A 12,600-nucleotide genomic window follows, 5' to 3' on the forward strand; every position below is an offset into this window, starting at 1 on the left:
CCAGAGCTTGATCAAGTAATAGTTGACACTCCGTCAACCTTCAAGTAAGTAACCAATCCAGTAGAGCACCACTTACACTACTCTCCGTCCACCATTCACACCCCCTACTGGGCCCAAAATCCTCAATAAACACGGGTGGTAATACTCGAGTATACCGATTAGTCGAGGAGATATCACTCCACTCGACAAAATGAAAGACCCATGGTTCGTTACCCAATCGATCAAGCCCTTGCCGGCTCGACTCGATTAACTAGCCATGGGGTTTGGGGTCCCCAAAAAGTCGACGAGGTAACACTTCAATCGACTGAATTAAAATAAAAGTATGGAGACGGGAATGAGACGCACCTCCCACTCGGATAGAGTGTGGTACATGCTGCCGCTCCACACTTACAAATCAAGTACAAGTATATCAAGTTAATTGCAACAATAAACAAGTAGATATCATATTAGGGCAAGTGCGATAAAGTACACCCTTACCCGATCAACAAATCTCGTATCATGTATTTTCATGGATCAAGTATTAAAACAAGTGTCCAGTTCAACCAGATATTTGGAAGCACTCACCAAAAGTCTAGTGCCTCTCAAAAAAACACGTTCAGGTCCAACTCCTTGTTTGGAGTCCAAATCTGCGATAAAATATCATTTACGAATGTAAAACTTTCTAGAGTTCGAAACATAGGGGTTTCGCTTCAAGAAAATCAAGTAAATGCAACTCGTTTAAGTAATATTCAAGATACTTATCAAATTCTAAGAAATTCATGCTCGCTCTTAAGACTTTGAAACTTGGAAACAATTATACTCTGAAATACCATTTAGGTCGACGAAATGGAGAAAAGTATATCTATTAGTCATAAATTTCATTTTTCCAAGGGTACAAGGTCGGCCAAGTTCTATCTTATATACCTCGATAAAAGAAGGTGCATATATCCTAGATGGTTCAAGTGGTATTCACTCTCAAACCTTACTCAAGTTGCAAGCATATCTACCTAGTTCTCGAGCGTAAATTTGGGCACACACCCTTTGTATTTACCTATTTTCCAGCCATTTATGACTTCATTCTTTTCCTCAATCAAACCTAAAGTTACACACAACATAATTTCATTTCATTAGCCATCCAATAGGCTCAAGGTAATACAAGTACAAAATCAGGTTAACAACAAGTGCGGAAATGAGGTTTAACAAAAGACAGATTTGACGTGTTTTTACGTAACGGACACAACCGAGGCTACGCTTATCGGATTGAGGTACAACTTATACTGTTTAGAAACTAAGACAAAGGGATACAATTTTCATGAACATCACTTAGTCCAAATTCCAGTGTAACCCAGTCAAATTCCCAATTCACAGAACCAAATTCCAACTAATAGACCAGTTAACTGCACTACCTTTAAATGGCCATATCTCAAGCTACCAAAGTCCGTTTAAGGCGTTCTTGGAGGCGTTGAAAAGGTAAGACAAAGTACTAAAACTTTCATGTTTTGGTCAAAAGATAGTTCAGTACATATCCAGGTGAACAAATGCAACCAACTTGGTGTACTGTCGAAACTGTCCACTAACTTTACTCCTAGGGCAGTCAGGGTATTTTCTTCTTTTCACAGGCTACGTTACTCTGATTGAGTTGAAATTTTGTAGGAAACCATAAAATGTTATTCTCTACAACTTTCATGTTTTGTTCTAAGCCTAGTTCGGCCTCTAACATGATAAAATAGAACCGGACAGAACTGAAGCTAAGATTTCCAGAAATCTGGAATTTTTGTTATTTCAAGCTATAATTCATATTTTCACCTTGAAACTACCACTACTACTACCTTTACAAGATCATATACCACATATATGCATCATACAACACCAACCCACAAGAAACCCTAACTCAAAAGTCATTCCTCTAATCATCAAAATCACTTGAAACAAGCATCACAAACACAATACCAACATTAATACCCAACTTAATCATGATTAATGGAGAAAGAATGGTTGATCAGCCATTATACCTCAAGACACAAGCTTGCAAGGATGATCCTTCACCTCTCCTTGAAATCTTTGGTTCCTTAAGCTTTCCAAGCTCCAAACTAGTGATTAATCGGTTTAGTTTTTCTTGTTTTCACTCAAATGGTTCAAACTCAAGATGGATTGAAGGTGTTTCTCTTGCTCTCTCTCTCTCTTAAGCTCGGCCAAAACAAAAAAAAATGGAGAAAAATGAGCTGAAATGGGATATAAGAAGACAAGACAAGAAGGTTTGGTTAAGGCCATAGGTGGCCGACACTTGGCACCACCAAAGCCATCCAAATTTCTCTTTCTTTTCCTTGCATTTTGGGCCACATGTTTCGGTTATAAGGCTGAGGATGAGGGGGGGATATTTTGCAAAAATATCAAGGGTATGTGGTGGTAAGGAAGTGGTGGGTTCAATCGGTAGTGATAGATATCCGTCGGTTCGAGCCGTTTTTCCTTAAATCGCGTATACTAGGGTTTTAACTTATAATTCACTAACTTATTATTATCACTTCTAATCATACTCTTAATATCATCTAAAACTCACTCTAAATCACCAAATTTGATCCCCACTCTGTACCGGATAGTCACACTATGAAAAAAAATGTGAAAACCCTAATTCACTCCAACTTGAAAACGAAAAGTGAAACCCTACTTCCGAGGTTCATTTGCACTTATTGTGGGGTGATGGAGTAGTAGGGCTATTATAAATGAATAATTTCCAAATAAAAGGGCATTTTTAAGGAAAACGTAAGGGGTTTTACAATTCCATAAATTGAATTTAGGGTTTCGGTTAAAATATGAGAAATTTGAGAAAACGGTCAGTCACAAGTGGAACTAGGGTTTTGATTAGACGTTTAGGGTTTCTAGTCTTTTAAAATAAAACAAGGTTTTAAATCAAACCCAAAGAAATAACTTTAGTCTCTTCTTTAAAACAAAATAATGTTTTTTGTGAGAACCCGAAAATTTCTTTATTTCTAGGCTTTATTTTATTTATTTGCACGCTTTTTATGCATTTTCTTTATTAGGAAAAGTTTCTAAATAATTTTTATGAGTAAATATAGTTTTTAGATGATTTTCCTAGTATCGGTTAGTTTTTGAGAAATTAAGAACATATATCGGACGTGGGACCCGCTAGTGCAGAAAGTTCGGTAAAATTCGGCCAATTGGGTTAAGTTTTGTATACAGGGTTTAATTTACTAGGTGCGAAGAGATAATTAGAGGTTGTTATATGGATGTGAGTGGAGAGACAAAAGGATAACCATGTATTAATTATAGTGACAAGTGTCACTTGGAGAGCTAGTCTTACTTTTTGACCACTATTCATACTTTACCAAATAAATCAAAAATTGACCCAAAAATCATCCAAAAATTGCAAGCTTTGGCCGGCCCTCTCCAAGGCAAAAGAAAGGAAAACTCTTCAATTTCTTCCTTCTATTTCTTGCTCAATCTCACAAATTAACCGTTAGAATCTTGATTTACTCCATAAAAACCCTTAAGTGAGTGGTTGTGAGGTGATTAGGGAAGTGGTTTGGAAGCTTAAGGTGCTAAGTTGCTCTTGTTCTTGGGTTGTTAAGGTGAGTAACTAAGGGGCCCTTCTTGCAACTCAATAATGCTTATTTATTGTCATGTGTGAGGTGAATTGATGATTTTAGGTGTTGATTCATGACTTTTGGTAGAATTTGATGCATTTTCTATTTAATCATGAATTTTTCTGTTTTCATATGATTACTATTGTGTGGCTTTGTATGATGGTTGGAAATGATCTAGAATAGAGCTAGAATGCGTAAATTGTGGTTGTTGCGGAAAATTTCCGCATTTGCCGGAAAATTTCAGAAGTTAGGGTTTCAATTCAACCATTCTGTCCGGTACTGTTCCTCATAGTTAGAGGCCGAATTAGCCTTGGGTTAAAACATGAAAGTTGTAGGGAATGACATTTTATAGATGCCTGCAAAATTTCAGGCCAATCGGAGCAACGTAGCCTATGAAAAGACTGAAATACCCCTGCTACCCTGTTTCTGTCCGAACTTGGTAATCAGCTTTGGTAATTGGTTAATTTGATTGGGAATGCTTCTGATTTGGTTGTTGATGTCTTCTTAAGAATTGTATCCTTGTATCTTAGCTTTCGGATGGCTTTGGAATCACTTGATTTGGACTTAGGTAGCCTGACTTATGATGTTTGAGCCAGAATGCGGTTTGTAAACCTGTTTTGACAGTGCTGGTTTGGTATATTGATCTTTTGACCTAGTTGCACTACAAACTGGACTGAATGGCCTTCTTCAACATTGTAGCCCTACCTCTTAGCTTCGAAACGGTGTATATTGCACCTCCATCCGATAATTGTAGTGCCAATGGTGCCAAAACCGCAAAATAATGTCAAAAACTGTTTTTATGGTTTAGAGCTTAATTCCATTTCCGGATTTCCCTGGTTTACTCTAGTGCTTATACATTCTTATGGAGTCCTATTTTGGTAGTATGTGGAATTGGTTTATGACTTGTAATCGAGTCTTATTGTGCTTATTTGAATATTTTAGGGTGTGACGGTGAGTAGAGACGCTCTTTGGGCGGAAGTTTACGAAATTCCACTTGCTTGCTTGGTGAGTGTACTACTCACTTGCTTGTTACTGTGTGGTTTTGTTTATTTGAACTGGATGCCTTGAATGCTTATTTGCACTGTTGAAACTGATTAAAGTGAGGGTGTACTTGATCGCCCTCACCCCCTTTTGTATTATACACGACTGTCTACTGTTTCACTGTGGTACTTGAAATGTACATGAAAAACTGGATTTGGTGTCGTTTGGACGAGGATCCAACGGCTTTTACTGTTACTACTGAGCTCAACCCCATTGGTAGTCGATTGAATCGAGCCAGCGAGGGCTTGGTCGTGAAAGTTGACGAGCCATGGGGACTGTTATATGGAATCTTGTAGTAGTGAGACTCTTGATTCCGGTATACTCGAGTATTACCAAATTTGTACTGTATGGAGTTCGGGCCCGGTAGGGGTATGTTGGGTGGAAGGAATGGAAGTAAAGTGGAGCCTACGGTTGGTTACTCATAAACATTGACGGAGGGTCAATGAAGTCCGATCAAGTATACAAGCAAGGAAAGGGGCTCTTGAGAGCCGTCTGTATCCTTTTACCAACTTTATTGATGTGTACTCTTGGCTTACTTTTATTAGATGAATTGAAATGAAATGCTATCTGCTTATATGATCTTCGTTGCTTGAGTGGTAGTGTCTCACTGGGCGTAAGCTCACTCTATTCCTTTTATTTTCCTTACAGGAATTTGAATACTTTTGGAAAGGCTATGCATGTTGGTTGCCGAGTTGAGCTTATGTGAATGTAATTTGAATAGCTCCTTTTGGGCAAAACCCTAAATGTATTTTGATCCAATTATCTCCCTTTTATTTTGTAAATTTACAAACGTATGTGTATAACACTGTTTTAACCTCGTTTATGTGTCCTATTTAGTTGGGAATGTTTTCCCGAGTTATATGACATGTCACCCACTATTCACCGACAGTTTAGTTTGCGTTTGGCTATTTTGAGATTTCGGCTTGTGTGAGCGCGTATTATTTCCCCGAAACGTCTTAGATCGTGTTTGCCTGCACCGTTAGTCCTGGCGAGAGCTGGGCAGGCAGTCCGCTAACCTCTTTGGTTCGCCTTAGGGGAAAGTGGGGCTATCACATTTTTAAATTAAAAATAAACTAAAGAAACCGTAATATCCTCTTTAAGACTAAACAAAAGATGATCCTAAAAGTTAGGGTATCACAGTATTTCTTTATGGTGCTTGCTACGAGTATCCAAGGTTCTAGTGTAAGTCACCTGGATCTATCGGCCTCGTAAGTTAATAGCCACGTAGTGTAACAACTCCCACAACGAATGTCACAAGGACATATGTCGTCCAACCCTTCTTCAATGGTCTTGGAACCGATGGTTTCGCAATATCTGTAAATTTGTGAATTATTGCCACTAAAGATCGGGCTGTAATCGAATTCTCCGATATGAATCCTTGCTACTTTTCGAGTAACAGTGACTTCTAAGCGAGTGAAATTAGCAAGGACGTGTGTAGTGTACGAACTTTGCTATCGGGCCTGGCACAAGATGCTTTAGGTACAAGGGCAGATGTAGTAGTTATGTTCGGTGCGAGTGTTTGGATAGCGATTGTAAGCAAATGGGTTGTATCATTGCAGTATGATCGCTACCTCGTTGCATAATAGCCACGGAATGTAAGTGTCGCATGTGCGTAAATCTATAATTTGGACGATAATTTGGGTGCTGATATAAATCTATGAGGTATTTTCGTTAAACACTGAACCCAAAACAAAATTCCATGTTTCTGTAAGCAGACACCTATTTCGTGTGATGCCTAGAAACTATCTGCCCAACGGTGATCACTAGTGCTGTGGAATCGAATGATACATGTACAGGGGGTGAATTTAGATGTTGACCTTGACACAGACTGCACTAGGTTAAGGAGTGGAACCACTAATTGGGTCCTTCGTTTGGGGCAATGTAGTGAAAGCTATTCCCCTACACTAATGTCTTACTATCCCTAACCTAGTGAGGCCGTTCTTACGTGCGTCCCACCTCACGCTTGGCACGAGTTTTCTATAATCTAGTGTAATTTATCAGTATCCACCTGATGTATATGGTAGTAGACCGGTAGTATAACAGCCACAGACAACGAGTGTCCTAAGAACATACACTGTCCAACCTTTCCTAAATAGCTTGGGAATACATTATTTTGAGACCGGTATAAATATGTAGAGTGTTGGTATGAAAAAGTGGGGTAAAACCTAATTTCTCTGCTGTCGTAAGCAAACACCTGCGTAACATTGATTTCCAAACACTTGGAAGTTTTAGGGACATATTTTGACTACGGGCTTTGGTGCTGGACATGGCACGGGATGCGTTGGGCAGAGAAAACATTGTTAGGGGCCATGTAGGAAACATTTTTTAGGGGCCAAGTAGGAAACATTTTTTAGGGGCCAGGTAGGAAACATTATTTCATCGAACTAATCTCTTACGCTTATCCAAATAGGCATTGTTATCTTTACAACCGGCAGCCTTCACCGTCAAGCAGGTCTCTTGGGAAGATGGGCCCATTGATACTGCTCTAGTACATGTGCTTTCATGAGCCCTAAGTTTTGGAGTCGCATCCGAGATCTCCAGCCCCATCCAATATCTATACCCGCACAAAATATTTTGGCACCTAATGCGAGTGTCAAAGCTCTCGAGTTTAAATTCTCAAATTAACTTTTCTGATTCATCATATGCATCGGACTCAGGTGTAAAATGTAGTTGCAATAAGAGTTATATAGGTATATTTCTACCCCATCATAGTGAATGACTTAAGAACCAATAATTTTGGCTATGCTCTTGTTATGGTGGATGGGTAGATTTTTTGCAACTAGCATTAGACATTTAGGGTTAAACAGTAGGATTGGGTTAAACTTCCTATGAATTTGACTCCAAGTACATTATTTGAAGGAGTGGGTGGAAGTTTATGAAAGTGCATAGGGCATGAAATGCTCTTCCCAACTTAGTTGTGGAAAACCATCCGACGAGCAAAGCTGCTTCAGCAGTCGAATCTAATTCACAAAATGGTAACGAGAAACAGTGCAACATGAACAACTATATGTCCCCAAGTGTATACTTGGCCATGATTTTTTGTGTAATGCACTTTTTTATGGATGTAAATAAGTATAATTTTTGGATGGGAATTCATTTATTCCTTTCTACCTCCCTTTCCATAATAATTTTGCATATCTTCTCTACATCTAAAAATTGTCAGTTTGATTCTAGGACAACAATAATAGGCAGACAAACTTAGAAGTTAAATGATGCACCATACTAGTCTTGTGTAAGTTTCTATGCTACTTTGTGTATACTTTCGTATTATCCGTGTACTCTCCCAAGTTATGTGCAACTACCCAGCGTATGCTTACCATGATGTGGCACGCATTTGAAGATTTTTTTAACGAAAATACTCAAAATGGTTTCAATCTGACATGTGTACAAAAATGAGTTGTAGCCTCATACCTAAAGCATGACGACTATTCCAACCGTGAAGTTATAACTCCTTGCAACTAAATCAAATATAGAGCCATTAGTTAATAACTACAAATGAATCTACCGTTGTTAACCATGAATGGGAACAGTTTGTTTCATATTCATTTCTGAAAACATCGATTGTTAAGATCTAAGCCCTTTTTCTTCAACACAAAGAACAACAGAGTCTTCTTTTATCATCACCATGTTGGTCCTATCTGTATAGTACCGAAGTTGGGACTAATGCCTAAAACTGCTACTGTGTGTGTAGTGTACTCCCTTGGCTGCAAACAATAACTGCTATTTTAATATAGGAAGACAACTACAGTATAATCCCATTAAATTATTAAATGTACTATGCAATGCTCACTTTTATGAACTTGTTATGCTCGCTATTTTGCTACGTTGATACTGGTACTTTTAAATACTGGTCAACTTGATATTTGGAACCTCACTGAGCTTTCAGCTCATTCCACGCAATTTGTTTTCCTTACAGGGGATACGAGCGAGGCGTGAGACTGGTACAGGCTAGCGTAGTCTAGTTTTTGGAAATTTTACGATTATACTCGCACTGGTCGCTCAATTAGGGTTGAATGTATTGAGAACTCAAATCTTTTGTTACATTTGGGATTGTATGGATGTTTAAGATAGAAATGAATGTATTTGTACGTTCCAAACTTGGGAACTCTTATTTCTTTTATTCTTGAGGTTACACCCTATTTTCTTGACATGAGTGAGTGAATCCTGACGAGATCTGAGCAGGCGGTCCGCTAAACCCTAGTGTATGCCCTAGGGAGAGGTGGGTCGTCACAGATGGTATCAGAACTCTTATCGAATTCGTGCCGGGAGAGGGTTCTCGGACTGTGAGGATTGGCTTATTAAGTGTGGAACAATTGTCTATTGTTGGGGACCTTAGATATGTATGTTGGGTAGGAATCTCAAAAGTGGTTGATTTCCTCTTGAGCCTAGCTAATTCGAGTGGTGAATTATCATATTTTCGGATTCTTGTACCCGAGTACCAAAGAGTGATCCCTTTATGATAAGTTGATATCTCGAGTAATATTAGGATAAGTTTAGATAGCAAAATCCAATGCGCGGGGAAATGCGAATAGTCTGGACTTGGGAGATATTGAAGATATTAGTGAGAATTGGGACCCTTAGTATTCAAGTGTACGTACTTAGTTGTACTTCTTCAAGTTTTGATTAAATGTAGTGCTTGAGTAATACCTAGGGTTAATGTCCCATAGGGTCTGTGACCTGTTATGTTATGTATATGAAGAGAGTATTTTATTTTAAATGTGTTATATTATTTTCACTTTATGATTTGAAAATGTTTTTATCGAACTTTGTAGCTACTTATTTTGCTTATACTTCTATAGGCTATTACCCAAAAGAGGTATGGAGGGTAGGCAAAATCAAGAACGTGGAACTACTCGAGGACGGGGTTCTAACCGTGGCCGTGGGGCTAGATAGGCACAATAACCAGTACGGGAACCGAGAGAGGAAAGATGTGAAATGGTTAAGCCACAACTTGGACCCTGAGCTGAAGGCGGGACCAGGTAGCAACGGCAATTCAACAAATGACCAATATACTTGCTTGACTCGTAGAGCAGCAGGGTCAAGACCCTGTTAATCAACCCAGGGATCCTGAAATGGGGCAAGATAGGGCTCTAGAGAGATTCCAAAAGTTTTCTCCTCCTAACTTTCTTGGAGGACCGGACCCTGAGGTAGCTGAGAGGTGATTAGAGATGATGATCAATATTTTTACTTCCTCAAACTAACGGAGGATAGACAGGTAAATTTCGCTGTATTTCAGTTTGAGGGACCAACTAGAACCTGGTGGAACGTAATTCGGGCTATATGGGAGATAGAGGGGACTATATGCACCTGGTTGAACTTCGTAAGGGAGTTTAATGAAAAGTATCTTCCATCGATAGTCCAGGAGAAGAGGGAGGATGATTTTATTAAACTTCGTCAGGGAACCCTAAGTGTATCTGAGTATGAGACTCAGTTCACTAAGCTATCCAAGTTTGCTCCCCGAATTAATAGTTACGGAGCAAAGGAGGGTAAGGAGGTTTGTACAGGGACTAAATGTGGAATTATAGGAGGCCTTGGCGGCAGCACAAATTAATACTTTTACGGAGGTTCTGGAGAAAGCCCAGAGAATAGAAATTGCCAGGGCACAAGTAAGGGCTTTTCATGCAAAGAGGAGAGGTTTGCCTGGTGGAAGTCAAGGGCAGGAACAAGGTGATCTAGGTATGCCACCATCTAAGGTGGGTCGAGGAAATGGTGGTGAGCAAATTTCGGGGACACCTAAGGAATTTACTGCAAGAGGAGCCCTAGGTGGAAAGGGACAAGCAAAAGGTGCCTCGCAGGGAGGTCAGACCTCAGCCCCTCGAGTAACTTGTGGGTACCATGGGAAATCTAACCATACCGAGGATAATTGTTGGAGAAAAGCTCGAAAATGTTTAAGGTGTGGAAGTACTGAGCATCAGATCGCCAATTGCCCCCTAATTAGTGATGCTCAATCGGCTAGCAAATCAAGCCCTAAACAACCGAATGTAGGAGGGGATAAACCCAGAGTGCCAGCTAGAGTGTATGCCTTAGACCACCAAGGTACGATTCATGTTTTTCATTATCTGACTAAAATTTTGCTAATGGTGAGACCTGGGAGCTAGAGAAGGATATGTAAGAAAAAATACCTTGAGTATTTATGAATAAATGTATGAATTTCGAGGTCAAAATTCTTTTAAGGGGGAGAGAGTGTGAGGACACGCAAAATTCTTCATATTTTCTTTAAATCCCCTTTTATTTTGAATAAATTATTTTATAATAGCCTTACTACTCATTTACTCCCTCAATAGTTGCAATAAATCATCGAATCAAGAGTTTTACCTTTAGTTCCGTAGTTGGCGTAAATTTGGGTTTTTCCGTATTTTGGTAGTGTGATTAATCGGTACGGAGTGTGTACTAATTTGGTGGTTAAGAGTGAGTTTTATATAAGAAAAAGTGTGTGATTAGAAGTTATAATAATAAGTTAGTAAATTATAAGTGAAAACCCTAGTACGTGCGAGATAAGGAAAAATGGTTCGAACCGACGTGCACCGTTTGCTATCGATTGAGTGCACCACTTGAACATCACTTTATTATCTTAATCTCCTTGCTATTATTTCATAAATATCAGCCCTTCATTAGCCTTGAGAGGGCCAAAAATATTGACCAAGAAAAGAAGAAAAAATAGGAGATTTGATCCTAAGATGACACTTGAAGGCCATCCAACCAACTTTGACCAAACCAATTCCTATCTTCTTATCTTTCTTTTAGCTTTATTTCTTCCTCATTTCCTCCATGATGGCTGAGAGTTAAGAAGAGAAAAAGAGAGAAGAAACACTTCAATTTCAACCTTGATTTTGGCCTTGTTTGAGTTGAATCCAAAATTCTAAACCGATTAAACTTTCACTTTGGTACTTCGGAAGCTTTGTGTGGTAAAATTTTTGGAAGAAAGGGGTGTGGTTTTTATTTACAAGCAGCTCTTGTGAGGTATAATGGTTTCCTTTCCTTTTCTTGTACTTAATCTTTTTTAAATTTGGATAGAAGCTTATGTTCTTGGCTTAGGATGGTTAATTAGTTAGTTTTGAATGATATGGTGGAATGTTTAGCTAGGGTTTGAAATTTTTAGTTGTGATTATTGTTGATCATCTAGTATATGATGTTGTTGAGCTTGGATAGGGACTTGGGATAGTGATTCAAGACATGAATGTTATTTTTAAGCATTGAATCATCAAATTCCAGCAATTGTAGATGGATCTGCCCTGTTTCTAACCTGCATATTCGGCCATGTTAGACGCCGAATCAGGTCTAGGTCAAAACATGAAAGTTGTAGGGAATGAAGTTAAATAGCTGCCTGTAAAATTTCAACTTAATCTGAGCACTGTATCATGTGAAATAACTAAATTACCCCTGACAGCCAAATGCCCTATCTAGCGGGCAGCTTTCTGTTTTCTCTGAGATCGCACATTTTGACCCTGAATATGCACGAACTGGGTGTTGATGTCTTCATAAGAAATGTAGCTCTCTGTCTTAGCTTATAAACGCCATAAAGTGGACCCCAATCCGATAAGTGTAACTTCATCTGTGACCAAAACACCGGAAGATGTCAAACCTGTTACTTAGTTATTCTTGTTTAATACTAGTTCCAGCTTTGATTTTGATAGTTGTATTGCTAGAATTGCCGTGTATTTGGATGACATTGAGCCTAGTTGAAGAGCTATTATGTTAAGATTGCTTATGTGTGAATTTGAGTTGAGTTGAGGAAAATATTGAAAGTATAAATGGCTGGAAAATAGATAAATACAAAGGGCATGCCGCCCAAATTTTCACTCGAGAGTTAAGCGTGTGTACTCGCGACTTGAGCGAAGATTTGAGGTCAAATTGAACTTGGATTGTCTATGGTATTCGAGTTTTCTTTCGTAGATGTATATAAGCTAAAATTTGGCCGAAACTCGTACCCTTGGAAAAATGAAAGTAGCGACCATTCGGAACATGTTTTCCTTGTCCT

Source organism: Coffea eugenioides, chromosome 8 (genome assembly GCF_003713205.1).
Source record: "Coffea eugenioides isolate CCC68of chromosome 8, Ceug_1.0, whole genome shotgun sequence".
Lineage (NCBI taxonomy): Eukaryota > Viridiplantae > Streptophyta > Magnoliopsida > Gentianales > Rubiaceae > Coffea > Coffea eugenioides.